Raw genomic sequence first — 15,966 nt, 5'->3', positions numbered from 1 at the left:
CGTCCTCCACTTCTTCCTGGGCTCCTGCACCTTCCTCACTAGTTTGGCTGCTACCATGTGCCCTGGTAAAACCATCTCCCCCACCCTCACATGCATGCCGCCTTGGTGCTGCCGACCGTCTGGACCTTGCAGATGTTAGCCCTTCCGCATACAACTCCTCCTCCTCTACTTCCTCCACCTCCTCTTGTGCCACCACCTGACTCCGAATTCTGTTTAACATGTGCTCCAGCATGTAAATCACCGGAATAGTCATACTGATAATGGCATCGTCAGCACTAAACATCTTCGTCGCCATTTCAAAACTGTGCAGAAGGGTGCATAGGTCCCTGATCTGAGACCACTCCTCCAGCGTGATTTGCCCCACCTCTGGATCTCGTTGGCCCAGGATATACGTCAGAACGTATTGCACAAGGGCTTGTCGGTGCTGCCACAGTCGCTGCAACATGTGCAGAGTTGAATTCCACCGGGTAGGCACATCGCATTTTAGCCGGTGAAGTGGCAGGCCCAACGACTTCTGTAGAGATGTAAGTCGCTGAGCTTCGGGATGCGAATGGCGGAAGTGAGCACACAGCGACCGTACCCTCTGCAGAAGGCCATCTAGTCCGGGATAGTGGGCTAAAAATTGCTGGACAACCAGGTTCAACACGTGAGCCATACAAGGCACGTGTGTGACATTGCCCCGGCGAAGGGCCGCACCCAGGCTTGCAGCATTGTCGCACACGGCCTTCCCTGGTTTCAGGTCCAGTGGAGACAACCATTCATGAAATTGGTTCTCCAGAGCTGACCACAACTCCTCAGCTGTGTGACTCACATTTCCCAGACATTTCAAAGTATAAATCGCCTGATGACGTTAAGCCCTACTGCCAGCATAGTAAGGAGGTGTGCAGGATCCCTTCTGCGCAGTTAGAAAGCTTGTGGCATGACCATACAGGCTTTGGGTGCAGGTGGAGGACCGAGAGGAGGTTGAGGAGGCAGAAGCAGTGGAGGAACTTTGACATAAAGAGGATTGACGCACAACTCGTGGGGACGGCAAGACTTGGACAGCAGCCCCTTGTCCTGCTGTCACCATAGTTACCCAGTGCCCAGTCAGCGACATGTAACGCCCCTGTCCATGCCTACTCGTCCAAGTGTCTGTGGTGAAATGCACCCTGTCACACACAGAGTTTCTCAATGAAGCGGTGATGTTGTGTGCGACATGCTGGTGGAGCGCAGGCACACCTTTCTTTGAGAAGTAGTGCCGACTGGGCATCTGGTACTGGGGCACTGCGACGGACATAAGGTCTCGAAAATCCTTTGTGTCCACCAGGTGGAAAGGCAGCATTTCTGTAGCCAAGAGCTTGCAGATGGTGAAATTCAACCTCTTAGCTTTCTCATGGCTAGGAGGAAATGGTCTTTTACTTGTCCACATCTGAGGGACCGAGGGCTGGCTATTGTGCTTAGACGGGGTTGATAAGGGTGTCCCCGGCAAACTGCCGGTCTGTGAAGAAGATGCAGGCGGACATGTTAGGTTGCCTTGATCCAAAGGTGGTGCTATCGATGTCGGACAGCGCTCAACACCAGCTGGTGTTACCACCTCCTAAGAAAATGATGACATGCCAATCATGCCGGCTGCTGCGGGTAAAGAGGTGGCTGGTCTGCGTCCCAAAACAGGTGTGACTGCTGTCCCCCCAGTCACAGAGGATGAAGAGGCCGCGGATGCACAAGATATGGCAGATGGTGGTTGGCCCGGCCGGCTAGGCCGCATTGTAGCACAGTGAGCTTCCCACTGCAACTTATGCTTTATGTCCATGTGCCGGTTCATGCATGAAGTACTCAAACTATGTATTTTTTGGCCTCTACTTAGCTTTTGCTGACAAATGTTACAGATAACACGAATTAGGTCATCTTTATCGATCTGAAAAAATGCCCAGGCTATGCAAGGCTTAGCACCCATGCGACGTGAAGAGCCACCACGACTTGTGGTGAGAGGCAGAGTTGTGTTTGAGGAGGCAGAGTTGTGTTTGAGGATGCAGTTATTGACGTGCTTCCAGTACTACGTCTCTGACCAGGAAGGCGCAACCTGACTTCGTCGTCACTAGCATTCTCCTCCACCTCCTCTGCTGACCTCATCTCTTGGCTGACTGTGGGTTGACAGTAAGTGGGATCTCCAACCTCATCATCATCACCCTGTGCGTTATCAAACCCGTCGTCCTCAGAGCCAACCTGTTCCTGCCCTGACAAAAAACTAAAGTTGTCGCTCCAATCAGGTATTTGAGTCTCATCATCGTCTTCCTCATTGTCTCCACCAACATGAGTTACAGTTTGGGAAAGAGGGTCTACATTATGGTCAGAACCTTCTGCGTCTGGCCCTGGATCCGACTCATAAAGATTTTGGGCATCAGTGCAGATCATTTCCTCATCTGGATTCACAGAAGCGCTGCAGCCGACCTCTGATTCCCAGGCTATAGTATGAGTAAACAGCTCTGCAGACTCAACCATCTGTTCTACCTCATACTCAGACGGGCAGCTGGAGATTTGGGAGCTGTGAGGAAGCAAGTGCGATTGGGGTGACACCTTTGAGGACTGGAGTATTTGTGATGTTGAAGTTGATGTGGAGGAGAGCCCACTTAAAGGAGCACTTGATATCCGTTGAAGCACCTGCTGTTTTTGTGCCTCATCTGGAATTTGTAGCGATTGGCGTGGCCGTAAGAAAGGGATCTTATCACATTGTCCGCTAAAAGAAGTAGACATTTTAGTTTGGCTGGAAGATGGTCTTTCTTCTGCAGATGTTACTGTTGCTTTAACACATACCCCACGGACACAGCCTTTTTTCCCCTTCACAACATGCCTATTCCCCTTTCCACCAGCAGCAGGCCTTTTTCTACTCATTTTGGTGGTTAACTAATTCACAACTCTGGAGTTGTTTGCACAAAAAAACAATGGATGGGAATCGAGCAGAGCTGAGTGGCCAAACTGTGGTATTAGGCCAAAACTATTGGCTGGGTTAGATGCAGAAAAAAATTATATTCAATTTGCAACCTGATGGAGGTCAGTATAGATGGACTAATAGACCAAGTCCCACACACTGCTAGAAGCCCAAATATTTTTTTCAGAGCTAGATGCAGAAAAAAATTATATTCAATTTGCAACCTGATGGAGGTCAGTATAGATGGACTAATAGACCAAGTCCCACACACTGCTAGAAGCCCAAATATTTTTTCAGAGCTAGATGCAGAAAAAAATTATATTCAATTTGCAACCTGATGGAGGTCAGTATAGATGTACTAATAGAACAAGTCGCACACACTGCTAGAAGCCCAAATATTTTTTCAGAGCTAGATGCAGAAAAAAAATATTTTTAATTTGCAACCTGATGGAGGTCAGTATAGATGGACTAATAGACCAAGTCCCACACACTGCTAGAAGCCCAAATATTTTTTCAGTGCTTGATGCAGAAAAATATTATATTCAATTTGCAACCTGATGGAGGTCAGTATAGATGGACTAATAGAACAAGTCCCACACACTGCTAGAAGCCCAAATATTTTTTCAGAGCTAGATGCAGAAAAAAATTATATTCAATTTGCAACCTGATGGAGGTCAGTATAGATGGACTAATAGACCAAGTCCCAAACACTGCTAGAAGCCCAAATATTTTTTCAGAGCTAGATGCAGAAAAAAATTATATTGAATTTGCAACCCGATAGAGGTCCGTATAGATGGAAGTTTAGACAAAGTCCCACACACTGCTAGAAGCCCAAATATTTTTTCAGAGCTAGATGCAGAAAAAAATTATTTTTAATTTGCAACCTGATGGAGGTCAGTATAGATGAACTAATAGAACAAGTCCCACACACTGCTAGATGCCCAAATATTTTTTCAGAGCTAGATGCAGAAAAAAATTATATTCAATTTGCAACCTGATGGAGGTCAGTATAGATGGACTAATAGACCAAGTCCCACACACTGCTAGAAGCCCCAATATTTTTTCAGAGCTAGATGCAGAAAAAAATTATATTGAATTTGCAACCTGATGGAGGTCAGTATAGATGGACTAATAGAACAAGTCCCACACACTGCTAGAAGCCCAAATATTTTTTCAGAGCTAGATGTAGAAAAAAATTATATTCAATTTGCAACCTGATGGAGGTCAGTATAGATGGACTAATAGAACAAGTTCCACACACTGCTAGAAGCCCAAATATTTTTTCAGAGCTAGATGCAGATAAAAATTATTTTTAATTTGCAACCTGATGGAGGTCAGTATAGATGGACTAATAGACCAAGTCCCACACACTGCTAGAAGCCCAAATATTTTTTCAGAGCTAGATGCAGATAAAAATTCTTTTTAATTTGCAACCTGATGGAAGTCAGTATAGATGGACTAATAGAACAAGTCCCACACACTGTTAGAAGCCCAAATATTTTTTCAGAGCTAGATGCACAAAAAAATTGTATTCAATTTGCAACCTTATGGAGGTCAGTATAGATGGACTAATAGAATGATGCTATGCCCAAAAGGTTTTACTTCACTAGGTGCAGTAAAAAAATTGGTATTCTATACACAGGTGATGTAGCTTGCAACACAGATAGGCTACTCCACTGACTAACACACTCTGCAATAGATTAAAAAGGATTAGCATTGCTAGATTTAGCCAAATGCTGTGAAAAAAACTTGCACAGCACTTTCACAGACCTGCCTGGCAAAAACTGATAGGAACTGATGTAACTTAGTCCTGAAAAGGGCTGCAATTACAATTAGTCTTTACTCCCAACCTATCTATTTAAGAGCACAGACCTGCCTGATAAAAGTCATAGGAAATGCTGTAACCTAGTCCTTAAAAGGACTGCAATCACAACTCTTCCCTATTCCCAAGCTATCTGTAGATTTGTGCGAAAATTGGCTTTAAATTAACAAGGTATAGCGCACACAGCAACAGCGGTGCTGTCTAACACGCAGCTGCGATAAAATGGTAGCAACGGGGAAAATGGCTGGGTCTTATAGGGCAAGGACATGTGACATACACTGCCAATGACACATGCCCTTGCTTGTGTGAAAAAAAGCAGTTCGCTCCGTGTGTGCGCTGCTGATAGGCTGACAGATTGCACCTCCCCACTGTAAATGCGGGAAAGAGAAAAAAAAATGGAGGTCTTCATTATTCCTGCAGAGATCCATCCCCAGCCCCTCTCCCCGCCTCGCTGAACACTCAAACTGCGTATTAACATTAATTTTCAGCATTACTGAGAAAAAATCCAGTTATGATTTTGGTGCACGAACAGTTATCGAACATAGCCTCGAACAGCCGAATTTTTTTCAAATTGTTCGTATTCGCCGAACGGCTTGAACACCGCCCAAAACAGCTCGAATTTGAGATTGGCGAACAGTTCGAGTCGAACAACGCTCATCTCTAATGACGCCATCATTAGTGTCAGCATCCCACTTGTCTGTCTTTTGCAACGCTCTCTGCAGATAATTAAAGAGGAGGCATTGCAACCATGATGAGATGGATCAAGAAGCCGTAGTGGGCGATTACACACAGCCCAGCCTCATCTCATCCCAACGTGCATTGGGGGACAATGAGGGAGAGGTGGAGGAGAAGGAGGTGGAGGATGAACAGGAGCTGCTATCATGCGCTGTAGACGGTAATACCTGTACAAGTGTCATACCGTCGGTTCAGCGTGGGTGGCCTGAGGACAGGGGGGAGGAGGAGGAGGAGGAGGAGGAGGAGAGCATGGTCAGTCGTCATCTTGGTGAGGACACGGAAATCTTGCCCTTTACCAGTCTGGCACGCATGGCTGACTTTATGTTACACTGCCTTAACCGTGACCCTCGCATTGACAAAATGTTGGGTGACAGTCATTATTGGTTGGTGACACTTTTAGACCCCCGCTACAAGGAGAACTTTCACTCTGTTATTCCTGAGGTGGAGAGTAGAGATGAGCGGTGTTCGACTAGAACTGTTCGCCAATCTCAAATTCGAGCTGTTTTGGGCGGTGTTCGAGTTGTTCGACGAACCCGAACGATTTGCAAAAAATTCGGCTGTTCGAGGTTATGTTCGATAACTGTTCGTGCACCAAAAGCGTGTCCTGCATGTCTGGTGCTATTTAGAGCACCAATCATGCAGGGATTGTCTGCCACTCACTGTAATGCCACAGCCATGGTGGTTGTGGCATTACAGTGATTGCCCAAATCGATGGGAACAGTGCCAACAGTGAAACATGAAAAGCCGGCAATTCAGCAGCGGCATACACCTGTACCCGACAATTTAGAACCGAAAGAATAGAGCTTCACACATAGATTAGATAGATATAAACATGTCAGCCACATATATACGAAGTACAGTGAAAGTGCTGCTTACTGTACTTGTCATTTAGCGTAAAGGATTTATCAAAAAAAATAATAGTGTTTTCGTGCACCGTCTCTTTAAAAAAGCCGGCCGGCAATTCAGCAGCGGTACCCGACAATTTATAACAGACAGAATAGAGCTTCACACATAGATTAGATAGATAGAAACATGTCAGCCACATATATACGAAGTACAGTGACAGTGTTGCTTACTGTACTTGTAATTTAGCGTAAAGGATTTATCAAAAAAAATAATAGTGTTTTCATGCACTGTCTCTTTAAAAAAGCCGGCCGGCAATTCAGCAGCGGTACCCGACAATTTAGAACAGACAGAATAGAGCTTCACACATAGATTAGATAGATAGAAACATGTCAGTCACATATATATGAAGTACAGTGATAGTGTTGGTTACTGTACTTGTCATTTAGTATTAAAATAAAGGATTTATTATTAAAAAAATTGGCGTGGGGTTCCCCTTAATTTTAGGCTCTAGCGGAGGTTAAGCAGACGGCTGGGGCAGATGTTTGAAGCCTGGGAAGGGGGTAATACCCACGGAGCTTCCCAGGCTACTAATATCAGCCCCCAGCTGAATACATAGCCTTTACTAGCTATTAAAATGGGGGACCCCCCAAAAAAAATGACGTGGGGTCCCCCCTAATTTAATAGCTAGCAAAGGCTAGGCAGACAGCTGGGGGCTGATATTAATAGCCCAGGAAGGGAGCCATGAATATTGGCCCCCTCCCAGGCTAGAAACACCAGCCGTCAGCCGCCCCAGAAATGGCGCATTCATAGGATGCGCCAATTCTGGCACTTAGCCTCGCTCTTCCACGCTGCCCTGGTGCGGTGGCAGGGGGTAATAGGGTTGGGGTTGATGTCAGCTTATAATGCCAGCTGACATCAAGTCCAGGTTAGTAATGGAGAGGCGTCTATAAGACACCCCCATTACTAACCCCATAGTCAAAGTTAAAAAAACACAAACACCCAGAATAAAGTCCTTTAATTGAAATAAAGACACAATCCTTTATTGTTCTAAATTAAACCATACTTACCGTCACGCCCATTCCAGCTGAAGCCAACGATCTCCTGCAATAAAAGAAAAATAATAAAGCAACCTCATCCTTACCTTTCCATGGTTCCCACGACAGCTTCAGCTCTGCTACATCGAGATGACAGGCTGGACCGCAGCAGAACGCTGCCATCCAGCCTCTCATCCCGCAGACACTGAGAAGCGCAGGCTTGCTTGCGCTGCTCAGCGTCTCTCTGTGACGACATCCAGATGAGCCGAGTTCATGTCCAATGAACTCGGCTCACCTCATGCACGTCACTGACAGCGTGGGAAAATTCTCACGTTGAAGCGGTGAGTGCAGGAGAATTCTCCCACGCTGTCAGTGACGTGCATAAGGTGAGCTCATGTCCAATGAACTCAGCTCACCTCCTGCACGTCACTGACAGCGTGGGAGAATTCTCCTGCACTCAGCGCTTCAGCGTGAGAATTCTCCCGCTGAAGCGCTGAGTGCAGGAGAATTTTCCCACGCTGTCAGTGACGTGCATAAGGTGAGCTCATGTCCAATGAACTCAGCTCACCTCCTGCACGTCACTGACAGCGTGGGAGAATTCTCCTGCACTCAGCGCTTCAGTGTGAGAATTCTCCCACGCTGAAGCGCTGAGTGCAGGAGAATTTTCCCACGCTGTCAGTGACGTGCATGAGGTGAGCCGAGTTCATTGGACATTAACTCGGCTCATCTGGATTCCCTCACAGAGAGACACTGTGGAGCGCAAGCAAGCCTGCGCTTCTCAGTGTCTGCGGGATGACAGGTTGGATGGCAGCGTTCTGCTGCGGTCCAGCCTGTCATCTCGATGTAGCAGAGCTGAAGCTGTCATGGGAACCATGGAAAGGTAAGGATGATGTTGCTTTATTATTTTTCTTTTATTTCAGGAGATCGTTGGCTTCAGCTGGAATGGGCGTGATGGTAAGTATGGTTTAATTTAGAACAATAAAGAATTGTGTGTTTATTTCAATTAAAGGACTTTTTTCTGGGTGTTGTGTTTTTTTTAAATACTTTACTAGAAATTCATGGTGGTCATGTCTAATATTGGCGTGACCCCATGAATTTCGGGCTTAGGGCCAGCTGATAATGCCAAGCTGGCCCTAACCCCTTTATTACCCAGTGAGCCACCGCATCAGGGCCCTGGATGAGTTGGGTACAGCGCCAGAAGATGGCGCTTCTATGAACGCGCCATTTTCCGGGGTGGCTGCGGACTGCAATTTGCAGCGGGGGTGGCCCAGAAAGCTTGGGCCTCCCTGCGCTGCGGATTCCAGCCCCCAGCTGCCTAGTTGTACCTGGCTGGACACAAAAACAGGGCGAAGCCCCACGTCAATTTTCTTTAAATTATTTCATGAAATAATTAAGAAAAAAAGGGCTTCCCTATATTGTTGTGTCCGGCCAGGTACAAATAGGCAGCTGGTGGTTGGGGGCAGCCCGTTCCTGCCTGCTGTACCTGGCTGGACACAAATATAGTGCGAAGCCCCACGTCAATTTTTTTTAAATTATTTCATGAATTTCCTGAAATAATTTAAAAAAATTGAAGTGGGGCTTCGCACTATATTTGTGTCCAGCCAGGTACAGCAGGCAGGAACGGGCTGCCCCCATCCACCAGCTGCCTATTTGTACCTGGCCGAACACAACAATATAGGGAAGCCTTTTTTTTCTTAATTATTTCATGAATTTCATGAAATAATTAAAAAAAATTGAAGTGGGGCTTCGCACTATATTTGTGTCCAGCCAGGTACAGCAGGCAGGAACGGGCTGCCCCCAACTACCAGCTGACTATTTGTACCTGGCCGGACACAACAATATAGGGAAGGCCTTTTTTTCTTAATTATTTCATGAATTTCATGAAATAATTAAAAAAAAAGTACGTGGGGCTTCGCCCTATTTTTGTGTCCAGCCAGGTACAACTAGGCAGCTGGGGGCTGGAATCTGCAGCGCAGGGAGGCCCAAGCTTTCTGGGCCCCCCCCCGCTACAAATTGCAGTCCGCAGCCACCCCGGAAAATGGCGCGTTCATAGAAGCGCCATCTTCTGGCGCTGTACCCAACTCATCCAGGGCCCTGGTGCGGTGGCTCACTGGGTAATAAAGGGGTTAGGGCCAGCTTGGTATTATCAGCTGGCCCCAAGCCCAAAATTCATGGGGTCACGCCAGTATTAGACATGACCGCCATGAATTTCTAGTAAAGTATTTAAAAAAAACACAACACCCAGAATAAAGTCCTTTAATTGAAATAAACACACAATTCTTTATTGTTCTAAATTAAACCATACTTACCATCACACCCATTCCAGCTGAAGTCAACGATCTCCTGCAATAAAAGAAAAATAATAAACCAACCTCATCCTTACCTTTCCATGGTTCCCACGACAGCTTCAGCTCTGCTACATCGAGATGACTGGCTGGACCGCAGCAGAACGCTGCCATCCAGTCTGTCATCCCGCAGACACTGAGAAGCGCAGGCATGCTTGCGCTCCTCACTGTCTCGCTGTGACGGCATCCAGATGAGCCGAGGTCATGTCCAATGAACTCGGCTCACCTCATGCACGTCACTGACAGCGTGGGAAAATTCTCACGCTGAAGTGCTGAGTGCAGGAGAATTCTCCCACGCTGTCAGTGATGTGCATGAGGTGAGCTCATGTCCAATGAACTCAGCTCACCTCCTGCACGTCACTGACAGCGTGGGAAAATTCTCACGCTGAAGTGCTGAGTGCAGGAGAATTCTCCCACGCTGTCAGTGACGTGCATGAGGTGAGCCAAGTTCATTGGACATGAACTCGGCTCATCTGGATGTCGTCACAGAGAGACGCTGAGCAGCGCAAGCAAGCCTGCGCTTCTCAGTGTCTGCGGGATGACAGGCTGGATGGCAGCGTTCTGCTGCGGTCCAGCCTGTCATCTCGATGTAGCAGAGCTGAAGCTGTCGTGGGAACCATGGAAAGGTAAGGATGAGGTTGCTTTATTATTTTTCTTTTATTGCAGGAGATCGTTGGCTTCAGCTGGAATGGGCGTGATGGTAAGTATGGTTTAATTTAGAACAATAAAGGATTGTGTCTTTATTTCAATTAAAGGACTTTATTCTGGGTGTTTGTGTTTTTTTTAACTTTGACTATGGGGTTAGTAATGGGGGTGTCTTATAGACGCCTCTCCATTACTAACCTGGGCTTGATGTCAGCTGGCATTATAAGCTGACATCAACCCCAACCCTATTACCCCCTGCCACCGCACCAGGGCAGCGTGGAAGAGCGAGGCTAAGTGCCAGAATTGGCGCATCCTATGAATGCGCCATTTCTGGGGCGGCTGACGGCTGGTGTTTCTAGCCTGGGAGGGGGCCAATATTCATGGCTCCCTTCCTGTGCTATTAATATCAGCCCCCAGCTGTCTGCATAGCCTTTGCTAGCTATTATATTAGGGGGGACCCCACGTCATTTTTTTGGGGGGGTCCCCCATTTTAATAACTAGTAAAGGCTATGTATTCAGCTGGGGGCTGATATTAGTAGCCTGGGAAGCTCCGTGGGTATTACCCCCTTCCCAGGCTTCAAACATCTGCCCCAGCCGTCTGCTTAACCTCCGCTAGAGCCTAAAATTAAGGGGAACCCCACGCCAATTTTTTTAATAATAAATCCTTTATTTTAATACTAAATGACAAGTACAGTAACCAACACTATCACTGTACTTCATATATATGTGACTGACATGTTTATATCTATCTAATCTATGTGTGATGCTCTATCTTTCTGTTCTAAATTGTCGGGTACCACTGCTGAATTGCCGGCCGGCTTTTTTAAAGAGACAGTGCATGAAAACACTATTATTTTTTTAAATAAATCCTTTACACTAAATGACAAGTACAGTAAGCAACACTATCACTGTACTTATTATATATGTGACTGACATGTTTCTAGCTATCTAATCTATGTGTGAAGCTCTATTCTTTCTGTTCTAAATTGTCGGGTACAGATGCTGAATTGCCGGCCGGCTTTTTTAAAGAGACGGTGCATGAAAACACTAATATTTTTTTTAATAAATCCTTTACACTAAATGACAAGTGCAGTAACCAACACTGTCACTGTGCTTCTTATATGTGTGACTGACATGTTTCTATCTATCTAATCTATGTGTGATGCTCTATTCCTTCTTGTCTAAATTGTCGGGTACCCGGTGTATGCCGCTGCTGAATTTGCCGGCTGGCTTTTTTAAAGAGAGTGTCTTCTGAGCAGTTTGTCAGCTTTTGGACACCTTTGCAGGTGTTTTCTATGTGTTTCTATGTGTTTTTGTTTGCCTGCCATTGGTTTTAACGGTGTTCGACGGTGTTCTAAGGTGTTCGACGAACAGTTCGACGAACAGTTCCTCGAACATCCCGGTGTTCGACGAACCGAACCGAACCCGAACACTATGGGGGTGGCTCAACACTAGTGGAGAGGTCTACAAAAATGGGGCAGTATCAGAATGCCCTTGCTGCAAAGCTCTTAAAAAAATTCCCATCTGAACACGCTAGCGGCAGAGGTCACAGTTCGTTGCCTAACCAAGGCGTACAGGCGAGAGAGATGCAACTCCAATCCAGCAGAGGCAGGGGAACACTGTCAACGTTCTGGGACAGATTTCTGACACCCGCCCAGCTTAAAGGCACTGAGGCGCGGGGTACTCTCACAAGGAGTGGAAAGTTTCAAGAGATGGTGAGGGAGTACCTTGCCGACCATACCAGCATCCTCCGTGATTCCTCTGTGCCTTTTAATTATTGGGTATCCCAGCTGGACACTTGGATTGAACTCGCTCTGTATACCTTGGAGGTCCTGGCCTGCCCTGCCGCTAGCGTGTTATCGGAGCGTGTTTTTAGTGTCGCTGGGGGAATTATAACTGATAAGCGCACTCGCCTGTCAACTGACAATGCTGACAAGCTGACCCTTATCAAAATGAACAAGGGCTGGATTGGGCCAGACTTCTCATCACCACCAAATGACAGCAGAGTAACATAAAGTCAAATCCACTGTGTTATTTCGGGAGGTGTATTCACATGCACTGCTTCACACCCACACATGGGTATACGCTTCCTCATTTCTGCTGTTTTATGTTCATCTCCTTATCCTCAGCCTCCACCACCACTATACCACCAGGGTGCCAGCATTGCAAGTTTCTCCGTCCTTATTTTTGTCAGTTTTTGCTTGGAAGGCATAAGCAAATCCTATGGCAGACCCACTCCGCAATAATGTGACTTATGTTTGTAATATGCTGTACTGCATGGTTCTTGTAAGGGGCATTGCAAGTTGCTCCGTCCTAATTTTTGGAAGCTTTTGCTTGGAAGGCATAAGCAAATACTATGGGAGACCCACTCCGCAATAATGGGACTTATGTTTGTAATATGCTGTACTGCATGGTTCTTTTAAGGGACATTGCAAGTTGCTCCATCCTAATTTTTGGAAGCTTTTGCTTGGAAGGCATAAGCAAATACTATGGGAGACCCACTCCCCAATAATGGGACTTATGTTTGTAATATGCTGTACTGCATGGTTCTTATAAGGGGCATTGCAAGTTGCTCTGTTCTAATTTTTGGAAGCTTTTGCTTGGAAGGCATAAGCAAATCCTATGGGAGACCCACTCCGCAATAATGGGACTTATGTTTGTAATATGCTGTACTGCATGGTTCTTGTAAGGGGCATTGCATGTTGCTCTGTCCTAATTTTTGGAAGCTTTTGCTTGGAAGGCATAAGCAAATACTATGGCAGACCCACTCCCCAATAATGGGACTTATGTTTGCAAAATGCTGTACTGCATGATTCTTGTAAGGGGCATTGCAAGTTGCTCCGTCATAATTTTTGGAAGGTTTTGCTTGGAAGGCATAAGCAAATCATATAGGAGACGCACTTCGCAATAATGGGACTTATGTTTGTAATATGCTGTACTGCATGGTTCTTGTAAGGGGCATTGCAAGTTGCTCTGTCCTAATTTTTGGAAGCTTTTTCTTGGAAGGCATAAGAAAATACTATGGGAGACCCACTCCGCAATAATGGGACTTATGTTTGTAATATGCTGTACTGCATGGTTCTTGTAAGGGGCATTGCAAGTTGCTCCGTCCTAATTTTTGGAAGCTTTTGCTTGGAAGGCATAAGCAAATCCTATGGGAGACCCACTCCGCAATAATGGGACTTATGTTTGTAATATGCTGTACTGCATGGTTCTTGTAAGGGGCATTGCAAGTTGCTCCGTCCTAATTTTTGGAAGCTTTTGCTTGGAAGGCATAAGCAAATACTATGGGAGACCCACTCCGCAATAATGGGACTTATGTTTGTAATATGCTGTACTGCATGGTTCTTGTAAGAGGCATTGCAAGTTGCTCCGTCCTAATTTTTGGAAGCTTTTGCTTGGGAGGCATAAGCAAATGCTATGGGAGACCCACTCCCCAATAATGGGACTTATGTTTGTAATATGCTGTAATGCATGGCTCTTGTAAGGGGCATTGCAGTTCCTCATAATTTTTGGAAAGCCTTCCATTCACTGCTTAGGCCAACAGTGCACAGGAGACCCAGTTGCTATAAATGGAAAAAAAGGTTTAGCTAAGGCCCTCTGACCTCCATGTCATTTCCAAGGGGCATTGGAGTGCCTCGAAATTTTTGGTAGGCATTGCACTCACTGTATGCCCTATTACTGTGTAGCCGAACTGCTCCTTTTGTTACAGAAACATATCCTACAAGACATATCTGGTTGACTGGCCTGATATTGATGTGAATGGTCCATGTTCCTCCTGCTCTTTCTCCTTTGCCACCACATCATCCATCATTTATCACCTGAAGCTTTGTTTTAACGGGAGTCATAGAACTTGGATAGTAGCAGGAAAACCTCCAGCAATCCTCGGAGGATGTAGGATATGCGCCAAAACGCTGACCACCTCAGGCCTAGCCGCTACTACATACATGCGCTTGCATTCCAACAAAACAAAGCAGATGCTAACTTCTATCATCCTCATCATGCTCCTCACCTTGGCACTCTCAACTCCCCTGATGGAGAAGCCAGGGCCCACCGGAGGAGTCTGGTTGTCTGGTGGGCTCGGCCAATGCTGCCCTAAAGCAGGCCAGGCTAGAAAAGTTTGGGAAAGGTTACCGGGGCAAATAGGGGTGGCTGGGGACCGAGTATGGACACCTGGCCGCCCACTGGAGTCTGGGGAGCAAGCGGGGACTTCCGGCCACCGGGCGGCTGGGGACTGAGTATGGATACCAGGCCGCCGACGCAGCCGTGGCGTGGTGGCCAGATTCCGCCTCCACATGCCTAAAAGGCCCAATTTAAAGTGCAAGCAATTAAGCAGTATGGTTTTGCAGCCTGGGGGTGGGTGAGTGGCAGGCTGCATACTTGCGCTTGCATTGCAAGGAATGGGAGAGGTACAATTGAACACTGCCCTGGGACAAGGACTTGAACGGGGATAGTTGCAAGTCTGCAACGACAGGTGCAGGGTGGGAGGCATCTTCGCATGTACCATGAACAGGGGTTTGGCATGCACACACTACAGCGGAATAGGCTCTCCTTCCCACTAAATGCACTGGGGAGGGTACACGTAATGTTTTGGTATACGCGCTTAATCTTATGTATAAGGCACACCAGGACAAATAGGGGCGGCTGGGGACTGAGTATGGATACCTCGCTGCCGAAGCTGCCATGAGGTAGTGGCCAGCTTCGGCCTCCTGCAAACTAAAAGGCCCCATTTCAAGTGCAAGCTAGCAGTATGGCATTGCAGTCTGTGGGTGGATGGGTGGCAGGCTGCACACTTACACTTGCATTAAAAGAAAACAAAGCAGATGCTAACTTCTGTCATCATCATCATGCTCCTCACCTTGGCACTCTCAACTCCCCTGATGGAGAAGCCAGGGCCCACCGGAGGAGTCTGGTTCTCTGGTGGGCTCGTCCACTGCTGCCCTAAAGCAGGCTGGGCTAAGAAAAGTGTGTGGGGGTATGTTCCAAGGAGAAATAGGGGTGGCTGGGGACCGTTTATGGACACCGGGCTGCCCCTAGGTGGCTGGGAACCATGTGTGGACACCCGGCCACGGGGCAGCTGGGGACCGAGCATGGACACCCGGCCGCCGGGCAGCTGGGGACTGAGTATGGATTCCAGGCCGCCAACGCAGCCATGACATGGTGGCCAGATTCCGCCTCCACATGCCTAAAAGGCCCAATTTCAAGTGCAAGCAAGCAAGCAGTATAGTATTGCAGCCTGGGGGTGGGTGGGTGGCAGGCTGTATACTTGTGCTTGTATTGCAAGGAATGGGGGAGGATAGTTGCAAGTCTGCATCTTCTGATGCGACAAGGATCACTTATGATGGGCACACTTTTAAACAGTGACCTGGGTGTCAGAGATGCTTCCAGGGGTCTTCCCCATGCTGTTCCCATGTCTTTTCAGCACTTTATGCATGTGTCACACAGCACATGGCCAGATAAGGTTGTAAAATGTTAAAATGACATTTCCCGGTGAATGCATTTGTCACAGTTGAAAGCAATACAAAAGTGCAAAAACGCATAAAAAATGCTACTTGTGAACATAGCCCAAGGTGTGCAGGAGTATTTTTGTTTTTGGTTATTTATTTTACCTTATACACAAGTCTTTACCCTGGA

This window comes from Phyllobates terribilis, unplaced genomic scaffold, assembly GCF_046119375.1.
Source record: "Phyllobates terribilis strain yellow unplaced genomic scaffold, ASM4611937v1 Scaffold_2__4_contigs__length_985480577, whole genome shotgun sequence".
Taxonomy (NCBI): domain Eukaryota; kingdom Metazoa; phylum Chordata; class Amphibia; order Anura; family Dendrobatidae; genus Phyllobates; species Phyllobates terribilis.
The sequence above is the reverse complement of the archived record's forward strand: the minus strand, read 5'-3'. Positions refer to the sequence as shown.